General features: G+C 39.5%; 1 long non-coding RNA gene across 1 annotated transcript; it reads left to right on the top strand.

Annotated features, from left to right (window-relative positions):
• The first annotated feature begins 17 nt into the window (after positions 1-17).
• On the top strand, positions 18-13184 carry LOC133251038 (uncharacterized). Its single transcript, XR_009737495.1, has 2 exons — positions 18-1738; positions 8969-13184. It is a non-coding gene; the product is annotated as an uncharacterized LOC133251038 (long non-coding RNA).
• The last annotated feature ends 2156 nt before the right edge of the window (positions 13185-15340 follow it).

The following is a 15340-nucleotide window of genomic DNA, read 5'->3' as shown; positions in this document are numbered from 1 at the left end:
GTGTGGGTTGTCCTGGGGAGCTACTGAGGTTAGGGAAGTGTCTCTGGGGCGAGTAAAGGAATCTCTTCTGAAAACATCTCAGGTGGCAAAGTTGTACTTTCCTTATTTTTAACTCCTTCAAAAGTGAAAGTAAAGTGGAATTCTGCATATTCCGCTTTAGGATGGCAGTTTAAGAATTATTAGTAGCTGGGTGAGTGCGCACAGTCGCAGCCGCTGACGTACTTGATAGTTTCAGGCCAGCATGGGAAAGTATGCACCAACTGTAAATAGGATTCACTGCTGGTCTGCTTCAGAGGATTTCCTACTCTCGAAGGTCAGGAACCTGTGCCCTGTGACTTGTACTTGGTATTTCCAATAGCAAACATGTATTTTACGCTAGACACTAAATATTTATTTAAATGAGGGTTTTTTTTCTTTCTTTTTTTTTTTTTTTTCCATTGTCCGAGGACCCTAAACTCAAGAGGCAATAAGAGAGCTGAGATTTCATGGAGAGGAAAGAAAAGCCACAGAAAGATAACTACTTTGCCTAAGGTTTTACAGCTCTGAAAAACAGCAATATAGCCCGCAGGTTTTTTTTAAATTAACATTAACTTCACTTTAGAAAAGAGACTACTTGCCTTATATAGGTGCTGATTTTTCTCACTTATTAATACTTTGTTACTTCTTCCAGCATTCAACGTTTTAAACAAAAAAATTTTTACCAGTCATATGAATTAAGTTTTGTAATGATAATTATCTTGATTCTTGAGCTACGAAAGAGTAAATATAAAACAAAGTAGATTTATCACTGATAGTAATAGAACAGTACTGTATTTCTTAAAATGTTGATCTCACTATGACATTTTTAGTCATCTTAAAATCAAGCTTGTGTATAGAATACAGGGCTATTGTTTTCAGCTTTCCTGCATTCTTTTCCCCTGAAAATGGTACCTGTCATTTATTTTGGAGTACTCGAAGGGAGGATAGAAAAAAGCTGAAAAAGCTGTCTGGTGATGAATGTGGGATGGGAGAAAAAACTGGAACTTAATGCCAGTTGGAGTTGGGAGATAATGAAATCCTAGAGACTATACAAAAGGAGGTGAATCAGAAAACAAAGAAATAAGGATGCAATTTAGATTGGAGAACCAACTTTTTAACTACTAAAAGTCTCCTGTGACAACCCTTAAACTCTGATCTCCAGTCTCAAGATGTGAAATGTTCTGGCAAGTCATTTAAGGTCCCTCCAGACTCCCAGCTATGAATTATGTGAAAGAGATTAAGTTATAACAAGCCTATTTATATTTGGTTTTCTCTTTTAACATCCAACATGAGATCATTGGTTGTACCTATCAAAGAATTCAAAATCCAACCATTTGTTTCTACTACCTCTGCCCTGATTCAAGCCTGTGTCATCTCTTGCCTAGACTATTACCATAAACACATTTAAGTGGGCCCCTGCTCCATCCTTGCTTCTCTACAGTTCATTCTCCTAGAGGTTGACCAGAATCAAAGAAAACTCCCATGCAGGTGGGATAGAGCCAGAGTTGAGTGAAGAGAGAGTCATTTTTCCCCTCTGAAAAGCAAGAAATTCGCCCAATGGCCAGTTTATGAACCCTGACCTTAAGAAGCCTGCAAAAAATGTATCACACACCCTGCCAGCTGCTATTTTATGTGAGTTTACCAGTTTGGGACAGACTTCAATACCAAAATAAAAACCATCAGTCACCAAACCTCTGAGAAATACCAAGGCGCTGGGAAGGTAAGCAAAAGTTCCTTTAAGAGATAAAACCAACTTAACAGTGCATCAGTGTTAACAAAATAATCTAAGATGTTAATTTATATTTTATTTATCTCCCAACTCCTAGTAACCAGATCATTATGCTCTTTGTTTCAAGGGAGTCTGAGAGGTTAAAACAGATTAGAGACGACCTCAGTATCAGGCCTGCTGTGTGCGCGCACCTGTGTGCGAGGGATGAGATGGATGTGTCCTTGGGTTAAAAGCAAAGATCGTTAGACTGTTAGAGGGAAGATTTCCCTGAGAAGGGGACAACGGGTTACCAGAATCCCATTCCTAACCCCCAGCGCTCCCGGGTAATGATACCACACCCAGAGGGGAGGAATGAGGGGATGACATCCTGGATGCCTAGAGGAGATGAACCCCAGATTCCAAATTTCCCGGCCTTGTGAAGATTCTGCCGCTGCCACCAAGTTACATGTGACCAAGAACCAGGGACTACGGCGTTTCATTGATAGCAAATGATTACAGAAGGTCCAAGGGGGCCTCCTGGGTATTTTGGCTCATGGTAAGATCCTTGACACCCTTGGGACCTTGAGAGTCACTGGTATGAGAAAGGGCCTCAATAATGTCTAGTAGTAAACATCCTGGAAGCCTAGAAGAATAAGGATTCAATATTGGATAAACAGGGCTTCCCTGGTGGCTCAGCAGTAAAGAATCCACCTGCTAATACAGGGGACATGGGTTTGATCCTTGGGTCGGGAGGAGCCCCTAGAAAAAGAAATGGTAACCCACTCCAGTATTCTTGCCTGGAAAATCCCCTGGAAAGAGGAGCCTGGCTGGCTATAGTCCTTTGAGTCGAAAAGAGTCGGACACACCTTAGCAACTACACGACAGCAGCAACAATTGGATAAACTTTTATTTAAATGAGGCAAAGACAATGGAATTTCCCTGGAGGTACAGTGGCTAAGACTGGGCTCCCAGTGCAGACACCCTAGGTTCGATCTTTGGTGAGGGAACTAGACCTCACATGCCACAGCTAAGAGTTCATAGGCCACAGCTAAAAGCTTCTGCAAACCGAGACATAAGATCCCACGTGCCCCAACTAAGACTGCTGCTGCTGCTAAGTCGCTTCAGTCGTGTCGCGAATCCAGAGACGGCAGCCCACCAGGCTCCCCCATCCCTGGGATTCTCCAGGCAAGAACACTGGAGTGGGTTGCCATTTCCTTCTCCAACTAAGACTTGGCACAGCCAAATAAACAAAAATATTTTTTATATGATGTAAAAATAGAACATTCCTTACTGTGTTCGTTTTCTATTGCTGCTGTAACAAATTACCAAAGTCACTCAGTCACGTCCGACTCTTTGTGACCCCATGGACCGTATAATCCATGGAATTCTCCAGGCCAGAATACTAGAGTGGGTAGCCTTTCCCTTCTCCAGGGGATCTTCCAAACTCAGGAATCAAACCCAGGTCTCCCACATTGCAGGCAGATTCTTTACCAGCTAAGCTACAAGGGAAGCCCAAGAATATTGGAGTGGGTAGCCTATCCCTTCTCCAGCAGATCTTCCCGATCCAGGAATCGAACTGGGGGTCTCCTTAATTGCAGGTAGATTCTTTACCAACTGAGATATGAGGGAAGCCCGGCTTAGTGGCTCAATATGTATTTATTTACTTGTAGTTTTTTATGTCAGAAATCTGACACAATCTCACAGGCCAAATGTCAGTAGTGGCAGGCAGCATTCCTTTGGAGGCTTTAAGGCAGAATCTGTTACCTTGCTTATCATTCGGCTTATTGGCAAAATTCAGTTCTTAGTGGTTATCATTCTCTGGCTGAATATCAGCTGAGAGCTGTTCCCAGCTTCTAGAGGTCGCCCATGTTGACTTGTAGGGGAAACAAACTGTTACATTTACTAAACGTTTTAAGGTTTGTAGGGTCCCACAGCAGACCACCCGAAAGTGTGCCTCAATGGCATACCAATTATTTTGAAGTGAACTTCAGTTACTTAAGGCATGGCCAGTGCAAGAGGGACACCCTCACCCTTCCTTCTGTCCCCCTGAAAGCAGAATATGTACCTCTTATGTAAAAGGTACACTCCCCACGTGGAAAGGTAAAAGGACATACTTCTCACCAAAGACTGAGAATTCAGGCCTAGAAGTCTATGTAAACAAACCTTGTTACTTCCTGAATATAATAGCCCAAGCCCAAATTCTATTTAGATTCCTTACTAATTGGGCACCTAAAATCTAAATTTTCTTTCTCCAGTCAATTCCTCACAGATACATTGTTTCTTTGTCAAAAAAAAAAAAAATTTAAAAACTGCCTGCTTTTGCCACTTTTAAAGGTTCATTTCTGTGGAACCTCCATGCAAATGAATTAAAGTTTGTTCCTTTTTCTCCTGTTAATTATTCTGTGTCAAATTTATCATTAGCCCAGCCACAAGAACTCAAGAGGAGTAGAGGAGGAAATTTCCCCCTCCCCAAAAGCTGGTAGTCCCCCTAAAAGGAAGTTCCTTTGCCAACCTGAATGGTAAGCAAGGAAATGGACTTTGCCTTAGAAACTATTTTTAAAAATTTTAATAATAAATCTAAATTTGCCTATTCTTATTTTGGTTAAATGGATAACTGAGCATTGTTTCACAGAGACCTATTTGGGCAAACATTTTAAGACATGTTTTATATTTTGACAAACTTCCCCAGTGACTCAGATGGTAAAGAATTTGCCTGCAATGCAGAAAACACAGGTGCAATCCCTGGGTTAGGAAGATCCCCTGGAGAAACGGATGGTGACCCAGTCCAGTATTCTTGGATGGAGAATTCCATGGACAGAGAAGCTTGGTGGGCTACAGTCCATGGAGTTGCAAAGAGTCAGACACAAATGAATGAGTTTCACTTTCACTTTTTCACTTTCCCAAAAATCAAATTCCAAATGAAGTCTTTTTGACTTTAACTTTGGAATATGAAATATTTAAAGGCCCATGAAATATCTCAAAAATGTGTTCTCTCTCCTTATAAAAAGAGAAATTAAGCTAATTAGGTATGCTGCTGCTGCTGAGTTGCTTCAGTCGTGTCCGACTCTGTGCAACCCTATAGACGGCAGCCCAGCAGGCTCCCCTGTTCCTGGGATTCTCCAGGCAAGAACACTGGAGTGGGTTGCCATTTCCTACTCCAATGCATGAAAGTGAAAAATGAAAGTGAAGTTGCTCAGTCGGGTCCGACTCTTAGCGACCCCATGGACTGCAGCCCACCAGGCTCCTTTGTCCATGGGATTTTCCAGGCAAGAGTACTGGAGTGGGGTGCCATTGTCTTCTCTGAATTAGGTATACTTGATATGTTAAATTACATGGGAAGGGTTGTCAAATAAAAAGTAACATTAAGCCTTCTTTATATTGTGTCCATAGAGATATGAATTATAAGTGTTCCAAAAATTATGTGAAATTCCTGGAAGTTGTATGTGTTCTGACATGAAGTGTTGTCTGTCATCAAAACTGGGGCTCATACTAAAGGGACTGAACCCCAATATCAGGGAAATGACCTGATTGTCACTCAGAGGCATGAATACCAGAATCTGTGTAGATTTTGACACATGTGAATGCATTCAATTCTGCTTCTGGAAAAAAAAAATTGACTGCTTATTGCCAGACTTTTGTCATATTAATATCCTTCGACCATAGAAATGGTCTGCTCCTGAATCAGAGAAAGTAAGATGGGTAAGCAACAGCTATTAAAAAAAAAAAAAAAAAGAGTTCCGTGATGGGAAACCCAAGACAGCCAGTTAATTTTTCCCAGTTCAGTTCAGTCGCTCAGTTGTGTCCTACTCTTTGCGACCCCATGAATCGCAGCACGCCAGGCCTCCCTGTCCATCACTAACTCCCGGAGTTCACTGAAACACATCCATCGAGTTGGTGATGCCATCCAGCCATCTCATCCTCTGTCGTCCCCTTCTCCTCCTGCCCCCAATCCCTCCCAGCATCAGAGTCTTTTCCAATGAGTCAACTCTTCGCACGAGGTGGCCAAAGTACTGGAGTTTCAGCTTTAGCATCGTTCCTTCCAAAGAACACCCAGGACTGATCTCCTTTAGGATGGACTGATTGGATCTCCTTGCAGTCCAAGGGACTCTCAAGAGTCTTATCCAATACCACAGTCCAAAAGCATCATCTCTGGTGCTCAGCTTTCTTCACAGTCCATACATGACCACTCTCACATCCGTACATGACCACTGGAAAAACCATAGCCTTGACTAGATGGACCTTTGTTGGCAAAGTAATGTCTCTGCTTTTGAACATGCTGTCTAGGTTGGTCATAACTTTCCTTCCAAGGAGTAAGCATCTTTTAATTTCATGGCTGCAATCACCATGTGCAGTGATTTTGGAGCCCAAAAAAATAAAGTCTGACACTGTTTCCACTGTTTCCCCATCTATTTCCCATGAAGTGATGGGACCAGATGCCATGAACTTAGTTTTCTGAATGTTGAGCTTTAAGCCAACTTTTTCACTCTCCTCTTTCATTTTCATCAAGAGGCTTTTTAGTTCCTCTTCACTTTCTGCCATCCACACGGACCACAGCCTTGTCTAACTCAATGAAACTAAGCCATGCCCTGTGGGGCCACCCAAGACAGGCGGGTCATGGTGGAGAGGTCTGACAGAGTGTGATCCACTGGAGAAGGGAATGGCAAACCACTTCAGTATTCTTGCCTTGAGAATCCCATGAACAATATGAAAAGGCAAAATGATAGGATACTGAAAGAGGAACTCCCCAGGTCAGTAGGTGCCCAATGTGCTACTGGAGATCAGTGGAGAAATAACTCCGGAAAGAATGAAGGGATGGAGCCAAAGCAAAAACAATACCCAGTTGTGGATGTGACTGGTGATAGAAGCAATTTTTCCCAGCTCCCTGGCAAACCTCAATTTTGTTTTTCTTGCATTCCTCACTCACAATTCGCTTAATATGACTCAAATTGTAAATAGACATTGGTAGGAAGATTTCTATCAAACTGCAAAAACAGGGACTTCCCTGGAGTCCGGTGGTTAAGACTGCACTTCCACTGCAGGGGGCACAAGTTCAGTCTCTGGTTGAGGAACTAAGATCCTGCATGCTGTTCAGTGGGCCCCCCCCCAAAAAATAAATAATAATGATAAAGTTGTATAAATAGTGTGTGATAACTTACAAAAATCATTTTTTTAAAAAATACGAATAAAACTGCAAAACAGTACCAGCAATGTCTGGCAGGTCAGGTCTGTAACCCTGGGAAAAAAATATTCTTGTCCCCAGAGACCTCAGACCTCCTTTCTCCAGACCCTTGGAACACCTAAAACTGGACTTCATTCAACTGCCACTTAGTATGGGTTATAAATATGTTCTTGTTATCAATATATGTATGTTTTCCCCATAGGTTGAGACCTTCCCTTACCACAAGGCTGATGCCCTGATATTGGCAAAGAGACAGTTTTAAAAAATGTGTTTTCCTCTTGGGGTTTTCTGCAATCTCCAGTGATCAAGATACCCAGTTCACTGGGCAAATCATATAAGCCTTTAGAAAAACCTTACAAACTTCTTGGAATTATCACTGTCCCTGTCACTCTCAATTATCCAGCAAGGACAACAGAACTAGTGGAAAAACTGAACTCAAAAGAAGAACAAGAATTAATTATATGGGATTGAATGAACTAATGAATATGGTTATAGTTTTTATGACTTTTTGTCTAAAATATACTCGTGTTCAGTCATGGCCAACTATTTGCAACTCTATGGACTATAGCCTGCCAGGCTCCTCTGTCCACAGGATTTTTCAGACAAGAATACTGGAGTGGGTTGCCGTTTACTACACCAGGGGATCTTCCTGACGCAGGGAATAAACCCACATGTCATGTGTCTCCTGCATTAGCAGGTAGAATCTTTGCCACTGTGCCACTTGGCAAGGCGGTCTAAAATATGACTAATTTTTAAACCTTTTGTTTTCCAGATACAAGGAAGTTTTATAAAAATTTGGTAAATTATACCTTTGTAAGCAGAATTGAAACATTTACCTTTTTCTACCTGATCCCTCCAGAATTCAGAAACTCTCAAGGAGTATCCTTATTTTTTGGTAATACAGTTATTTACATAAGTTCAATAAGAATCTGTTCACCTTAAAACAGAACACAATTGGAGACATTGATTACATTACCAAGGCTTTGAGTAGAATGGTCTTTTCTTTTATGGCTGCACCTTGAGGCTTGCAGGATCTCAGTTCCCCAACTTGGGATCAAACCCCAGAGCCTGGCAGTGAGAGCTTGGAGTCCTTAACCACTGGACTACCAGAGAACTCCCAAGAATGGTCATATGTGAAACAGACCCTTGTAGACTCAGATATGACCAGACAGCTTAAAGGAACTAAGATTGACTTTATGGAACCAATAAAGCTCCTCATAAAAACAGCCTAATATTAATACCTGGTTTACAGCTATCCCAGCAGCCTTACCAGGTGAGTAAGGAGGGTCACATTCTGGCAGGTACAGGAAATGCAGGATATTGAGAGGACCTCAGGAAGGGAGGAATTTACCCAAATCTATAGGTATTACAGTAAAGTTTGATAAGCAAGTCTTTGGTGTGGCTTCCTGGCCTCAAAAGGCATTTAAAAGTTCAATCTGGAGATAGATTCCATGTAAAAATTCAAGCAAAATAGGTTTAAAGGATCCTACATGGTTAGTCCAGAGAAGGTGATGGCACCCCACTCCAGTACTCTTGCCTGGAAAATCCATGGACGGAGGAGCCTGGTGGGCTGCAGTCCATGGTGTCGCGACTGAGCAGCTTCTCTTTCACTTTCCACTTTCATGCATTGGAGAAGGAAATGGCAACCCACTCCAGTGTTCTTGCCTGGAGAATCCCAGGGACGGCGGAGCCTGGTGGGCTGCCGTCTATGGGGTCGCACAGAGTCGGACATGACTGAAGTGACTTAGCAGCAGCAGCAGCAGCAGCACATGGTTAGTCACTATTTTTGCTATACTTATATAAACACTCAGTTCAAGTTTATTAACTAGACATAATTTGCAAACAAATTCGTCTTAATTTGGCTACCTTAGTAGAAATTAGGGTGATTTTAGAGAGAAAATTGTTTCTCAATAATAATTCATACATACAGGTATCAGATTTTATTGCTATTAACTTTCCTTGAGGTTTTGTAATTTACCTAAAAACTAGACTGAATTTTTAGAGTTTCCTCCAGTATTTGACTACAACTAAACTAACTTTTCCAATTTCCTCCCATCATTTAGACTTGGAATCACTGAAACCTAAAAGTATTCCTGGAGCCCTGCAAACCAAAGCTAAACAACTTGACATAAAGTTCAGAGAAATTGCCACAACAGCTTATGCTTAAATAATCCTTGTGCCTGTTGCTATATGAGTCACTCAGAAAGTTTACCTGAACACCCAATCACATCATCAGAGATGTTTCAAACTGCAGAAGATGTTTGGACATTGATAATCTAGAAGTCCTCTTGACTGACTGCCCTCTGGGCTCAAAAACTGGTTTATAATCTGCTCCAATTTTTAACCTTTATTTTTCTTTTGTTTCCATAGAAATGCCACTTATTAAATACCTGACTCTTTGCACCATAGACCTAGTGTTGGGAGCCCATCTGCCGGGCTGCCTTCTGAAATGAGATGCATGCATGCATGCTAAGTCGCTTGAGTCATGTCCAACTCTGTGCGACCCCATGGACAGCAGCCCACCAGGCTCCTCTGCCCATGGGATTCTCCAGGCAAGAATACTGGAGTGGATTGCCATGTCCTTCTGCAGAAATGAGATACAATTATTGAAAAAGATCTGTCCTTTTCTCAGGACTAAGAAACTGATTCAGTGAAATAGAAGACTCTGTGAACCTGCTCTCTCTCTCCATGGTCATCAGTTCTGCTTTGAGTATGTGAAACTTCCAGGCAAGTTTCAGAGGAGGGAATTGTTGGGGCCCAGAGAAAACTGCCCAAATTGTGCCTCAATGGTGTATTGTTTAGAATTAAAGTTACTTAAGAAACAGCCAATACAAGAGGACACTCTGACCCTCCTTCATGTCTCCCTGGAAGCAGGAAATCCATCACTCAGATGAAAGGTATACTCCCTGCATCTGGAGAAAGAAGGAAACCTTGTTGCCAAAAATAGTGAATTCCAGCCTCTAAACCTATATAAACAAACATCCTTGCTTCTTTAATTCACTACCTCAAGCCGAAACTCCATTTAAATTTTCCACTAACTGGACACCCCAAACCTGAGTTTCATTGTCCTGTGAATTCCTCACAAATTTATTGTTCTTTCATTTAACAAATATAAAAAACCACCTGCTTTGGCCACTTACCATATCTCATTTCTATGGGACCTCTATGCACATGAATTAAAAGTATTTCTTTTTTCCCTGTTAATCTGTCTTTTGTCAATTTTATTGTTAGTCCAGACACAAAAATTCAGGAAGGGTAAACGGGAAAAAATATACATATATACAATGGAATATTACTCAGCCATTAAAAAGAATGAAATTATGCCGTTTGCAGTGACATGGATGGATATTGAAAGTGTCATATTGAGTGAAATAAGTCAGACAAAGAAGGAGAAATATTGTATGTCATCCCTTATATGGGGAATATAAAAAGAAATGATACAAACAAACTTACAAAACAGAGACTCATAGACTTAGAAAATGAACTTATGGTTGCCAGGGGGAAGGGATAGTTAGGGAGTTTGGGAAGGTCGTATACATGTTGCTATATTCAAAATGGATAACCAACAGGAACCTACTGTATAGCAAGCACATGGAACTCTACTCGATGTTATGTGCCAGTCTGGATGGGAGGGGGATTTGGGGGAGAACAGATACATGTATATGTATGACTGAGTCCCTTCGCTGTTCACCTGAAACTACCACAACATTGTTAACCATCTAAACCCTAATACAAATTGAAAAGTTTTTTAAAAAATCACCAGGGACCAAAAGATTAAAGACTCAGGAAGAAACTTTGACCTTCCCCTTAAGTGCCTAAAAGGATGTAGGTGGTAGATGACCTTTTCTAGTTACAGATAACTATGGAATAAACTAGATGCAGTAGACAGAGCAGATCCCAGTAAAGTCTGTTTGTTAAAATTTCTCTGGGTCCCATTGCTCTGCATGGCCCAGCAAACATTTGTATATCAAACATTTGCTTTGTTGCTGTTGTTGGGTCTCTCAGTCCTGTCTGACTTTTTGTGATCCCATGAACTGCACCACCACACCACACAAGGCATCCATGTCCTGGGATTCCATCTCCTGGACTTTGTTCAAACTCATGTCCATCGAATCAGCCATGCCATCCGACGATCTCATCCTCTGTCTTCTCCTCCTGCCTTCAATCTATCCCAGCATCAGGGTTTTTTCCAGTGAATCAGCTCTTTGCATCAGGTGGCCAAAGTATTGGAGCTTCAGCTTCAGCTTCACCATCAGTCCTTTCAATGATATGCAGGGTTGATTTCCTTTAGAGTTGACTTGATGTTCAAGGAACTCTCAAGTCTTCTCTACCACCACAATTCAAAAGCATCAGTTCTTCAGTGCTCAGCCTTCATTATGGTCCAGCTCTCACATACACGACTACTGGAAAAACCATAGCTTTGACTATTCAGATTTCTGCTTTTCTACCTAGAAGGTGATTGCCTTCCTCCCCTTTGAAGTCCTAAACCACTACTTCAGCATCCTCCATTGTGTTTAGCTGAAAATGGTACTTAAGTTTAGGGTTTCAGCCATTTTGGCAAGTTACTCAGTTTTCCTGAGTCTCTCTCATGTGTACATGTTATTAAAGTTTTATTTGATTTTCTCCTGTCAAGGTGCTGAAGAAGAACCACTTATATTAGCCAGAAGAACATAGAAGAAAAGAGGAAACCCTCTTCTTCCCAGGTGGCTCAGTGAAAGAATCCGAAGGTGAAAGACTCGATGGACATGAGTTTGAGTAAACTCCAGGAGTTGGTGATTGACAGGGAGGCCTGGCGTGCTGCAATTCATGGGGTCGCAAAGAGTTGGACACGACTGAGCGACTGAACTGAATTGAATAGCTTTGAGCTGCGGGGCATCTTGATCTAACAAGTTATCTGTTGGCAGTTCCTCATTTGAGCCAGTAACTAAAAGGCATAGGCCCCAACACTAGGTATCCTTTTAATTCTTTCTGTGTTTTGAATTGAAGTATAGAGGGAAATATGAACTTTGCTTAAAAGTTATGCAAAGTTTAAAGATTATAGAAGCTTGTTGGCAGTTATATTTTGTTCTCCATTCAGGTATCCCTGAGGGAAAATGCTATAAAAGTAATGATTAAGTGATTTTTCATGTTCAGAGTTGAAGTTCCAAAACCAGTGTACAGAGTCACAATCCTTGAGCAGAGGAGGGGTACAGGTTTTACTCATCTTCTTTACCCAAAACAACAAACCTGTCTGTGAGCTCCTGTAGTAACCTGCTAGGACCTTGAGCTCAAGAAAGAACCGTGCCTTTCATCACCTATCCTTGACGTAGTGAGTGAGCCCATCCATTAACGAGGAGCTTCAAAATGGTGCTAGAATTCATCCTGAGGTGAAAATGAGACAGGAAGAGAGCAGGGCACAACCTTTAAAAGAATGACATGGCTCTAGGGTACAACAATAAGCTGGTTAGAACCAACTAGGTCCAAGATGGTGGACAAGTCAACTTCTACTAGACCTTGAGCCTCAGTATACGCTTATTGTAATACATCAACATGCTAAATGACATACCCACAGGCCTATGTGAATCACTATGCTATACACCTGAAACTTACATAATATTGTAAATAAACTATATTCCAATTTAAAAAATTTAAAAGACTTCAAGTCTTTAGAAAGCACGCATACAAACACACACAAATTCCTTTCTGTGTTCCATTATCTCTGCATGGTCCAGCAAACATATAGGGGATTATTGATGATCCCCCATATGATTGATAATATGATTATTATTGATAATTGATTGATAATAATGTCATCAGTTCAAATAGGAAAGACTGGAGTAATGAACATGTTTGGGTAAAGATGTATGCTAAAGCAGGGTGCCAGGAATTCTCTTCTGTCCATGCCATGTTTCAAGTACCAGTGTTGAAATTAATATAGAAATATCAAGCATGTGGTTGGATATAAGAATCTGGACTATTAAGGGCAAGACAGGGATAGAAACATTAAATGCACTTTTTTTTCTTCCAGTTTTATTGAGATATAATTGACATATAGCACTGTGTAAGTTTAAGGTATAATGATCTGACTTATATCGTGAAATGATTATGACAATAAGTTTACTGAACATTCATCATCTCATATAGATATAAAATTAAACAAATAGAAAAAAATTATTGTCTTGTGATGAGAACTCTTAAGATACACTGTCTTAACAGCTGTCACATGACATACAGCAATATTAATTATATTTATCATGTTATTTGATTTGATTTAAAAAAATAAAACAGAGATCAACTGTATGCTCAAAATACCAGGGGATTGTCTGATTTGAGACGGGGCAGCAAATAAAACAAGCTATTACTGTGCTATATACTTTTACTACAGTCAGCTCCATAGATCTTTTCCAGTCCCTTTGATTGTATTATATATTTTCAAGAGACCTGGAACATGAAGGTGACCACTGATGCTTGTATATGTTTTCAGTTTATTGTTCATGGGAATAGGACTGTAGTGAAAAGAATGGAGAAAACATAAACAGGGGGAAATCTGGTATTTCTCAAAACAAGTATAAATCATTGAAATAACATATATATGATTTAACAGAACTATAATTCTAAAATAAATATCTCTTAAATTTCTTTATAATACCACCCTCCAAATTCCTGCAAAGAGAACATGATACAGCCCTGCCACTGACATATCTTTTTGTACAGTTTCACATAGAACAGCATTATATTGAGTTCCATGCTGAAGCAGATTACACTATAGCAAAGCCCTGGTGTTATTTGTGAAATTATAATTTTCATTTTACAGCACTTTACAATTTATGAAGTCTTCTTACCAACATTATTTCATTTTGTTTTTCCTTACAGCCTTACAGAGTAAATAAGATATTTATTATTTAACAGATAAGGGAAAATGGCAGCCTCTGAAAATGAAATGGTTTGTCTAAATTAAAATGGCTATTTTAAGTGACAAGATTGTGTTCAAAAGCCAGATTTTCTAACTCTAGTGCTGTTTCTTTCTGTGATATCATAAAACTTCTTTATTTTTTTCCACACTGTTCAGTAGATATTTATTAATAGTTTCCCAAATTTCATAATAAACGAAATAGTGAAATGAATGCTTTGAAACCACAAAATTATATAAGACAGAGCTAAGATTAGAATTTATATTAACTAATCCATTATACATGCATTGATGATTCAGCTAGAGATGTTTACCACTGTAAATCGTTTCTACTATATAAATATCTTGAGCTAAAATCTATGAGCAAGAAAATATCTGGCATAAATTCCCTTAAGAATGCTTATAATTCAATTTCTGACCATTTTTACTATATTTTTATAAGTTTTCAAAGAGATAATTCATGTTTTTAAAACTTTGCAGAAGGAAGTTTAAAAATTACAAAATTGCTTAAGCAGATGTGGCTATTGCCAAAAAAAAAAAAAAAAGAGGAAGTTTAAAGAAAAATTAAATACACAAATAATATTTTAGAATACTTGAGTGGATTCATTGTGGCAGTCACATATGGTAAATCTAATGCTTTACATACATTTTAAGACACATTATACACAAAGCCCCTATTCAGTGAAAATACCATTATATGAGCATATGACGGATGATATTTTGTTCTTTATCTTAGAAGAGATGTGAGTGCAGATTAAGACTGGCCCAAAAAATCACGAGTTGAAATTTTTTCCTCTAAGTATTGTTTATCATCTTTAGATTTTAATCTCTTTTTTTTGCACAACATCATTATCATGCATTCAAATAATAGTTTTTGCTTACAAACTCCAGAATTAGAATTCAATATGGTAATATCAGTTGACAATAATTAATTTTGGCCTGAGACATATAGTCTCAATGACTTGTTACTTGCCCTGGAAGTACTCCTATACTAAAAATACATACATTGACTCCCAACTATTACATAAAACAGGCCAATAGTTGAAGACCAAAAAAAAACCTCATACTCTTCTATACATATATTTAGCCATACTGAAATTAGTCAAAGACAAATATAATCTGATGATGTGAGACATCAGTGGTGTGCATAATCCAAAATAGTCCATAGTCTTCAAAAAGGAATTTAAGACATGCATTTTAGTAAATATGAATATTTGACATCCTAAGAATTCCGAACTTCTAAAAAAGATTGTTATACTATGAATACTGACCATCTTAACTAGACAGGAGTTAGGTTTTATATTCTGGTTCTTAACTACAATATTTTCAAACCAAAAATCAAGATCAATTATCTGAAATACTGGAGAAGAAGTAGAGAAAAGCGAACCCTCTTGCACTGTTGGTGAGAATGTAAATTGATACAGCCACTATGGAGAACAGTATGGAGATTTCTTAAGAAACTAGGAATAAAATTACCATATGACCCGGCAATTCCACTCCTGGGCAGATATCCTGAGAAAACCATAGTTGAAAAAGACACATGTAC

This window comes from Bos javanicus, chromosome 7 (genome assembly GCF_032452875.1).
Source record: "Bos javanicus breed banteng chromosome 7, ARS-OSU_banteng_1.0, whole genome shotgun sequence".
NCBI classification, from domain to species: Eukaryota; Metazoa; Chordata; class Mammalia; order Artiodactyla; family Bovidae; genus Bos; species Bos javanicus.
This window is presented reverse-complemented; position numbering and strand designations above follow the sequence as displayed.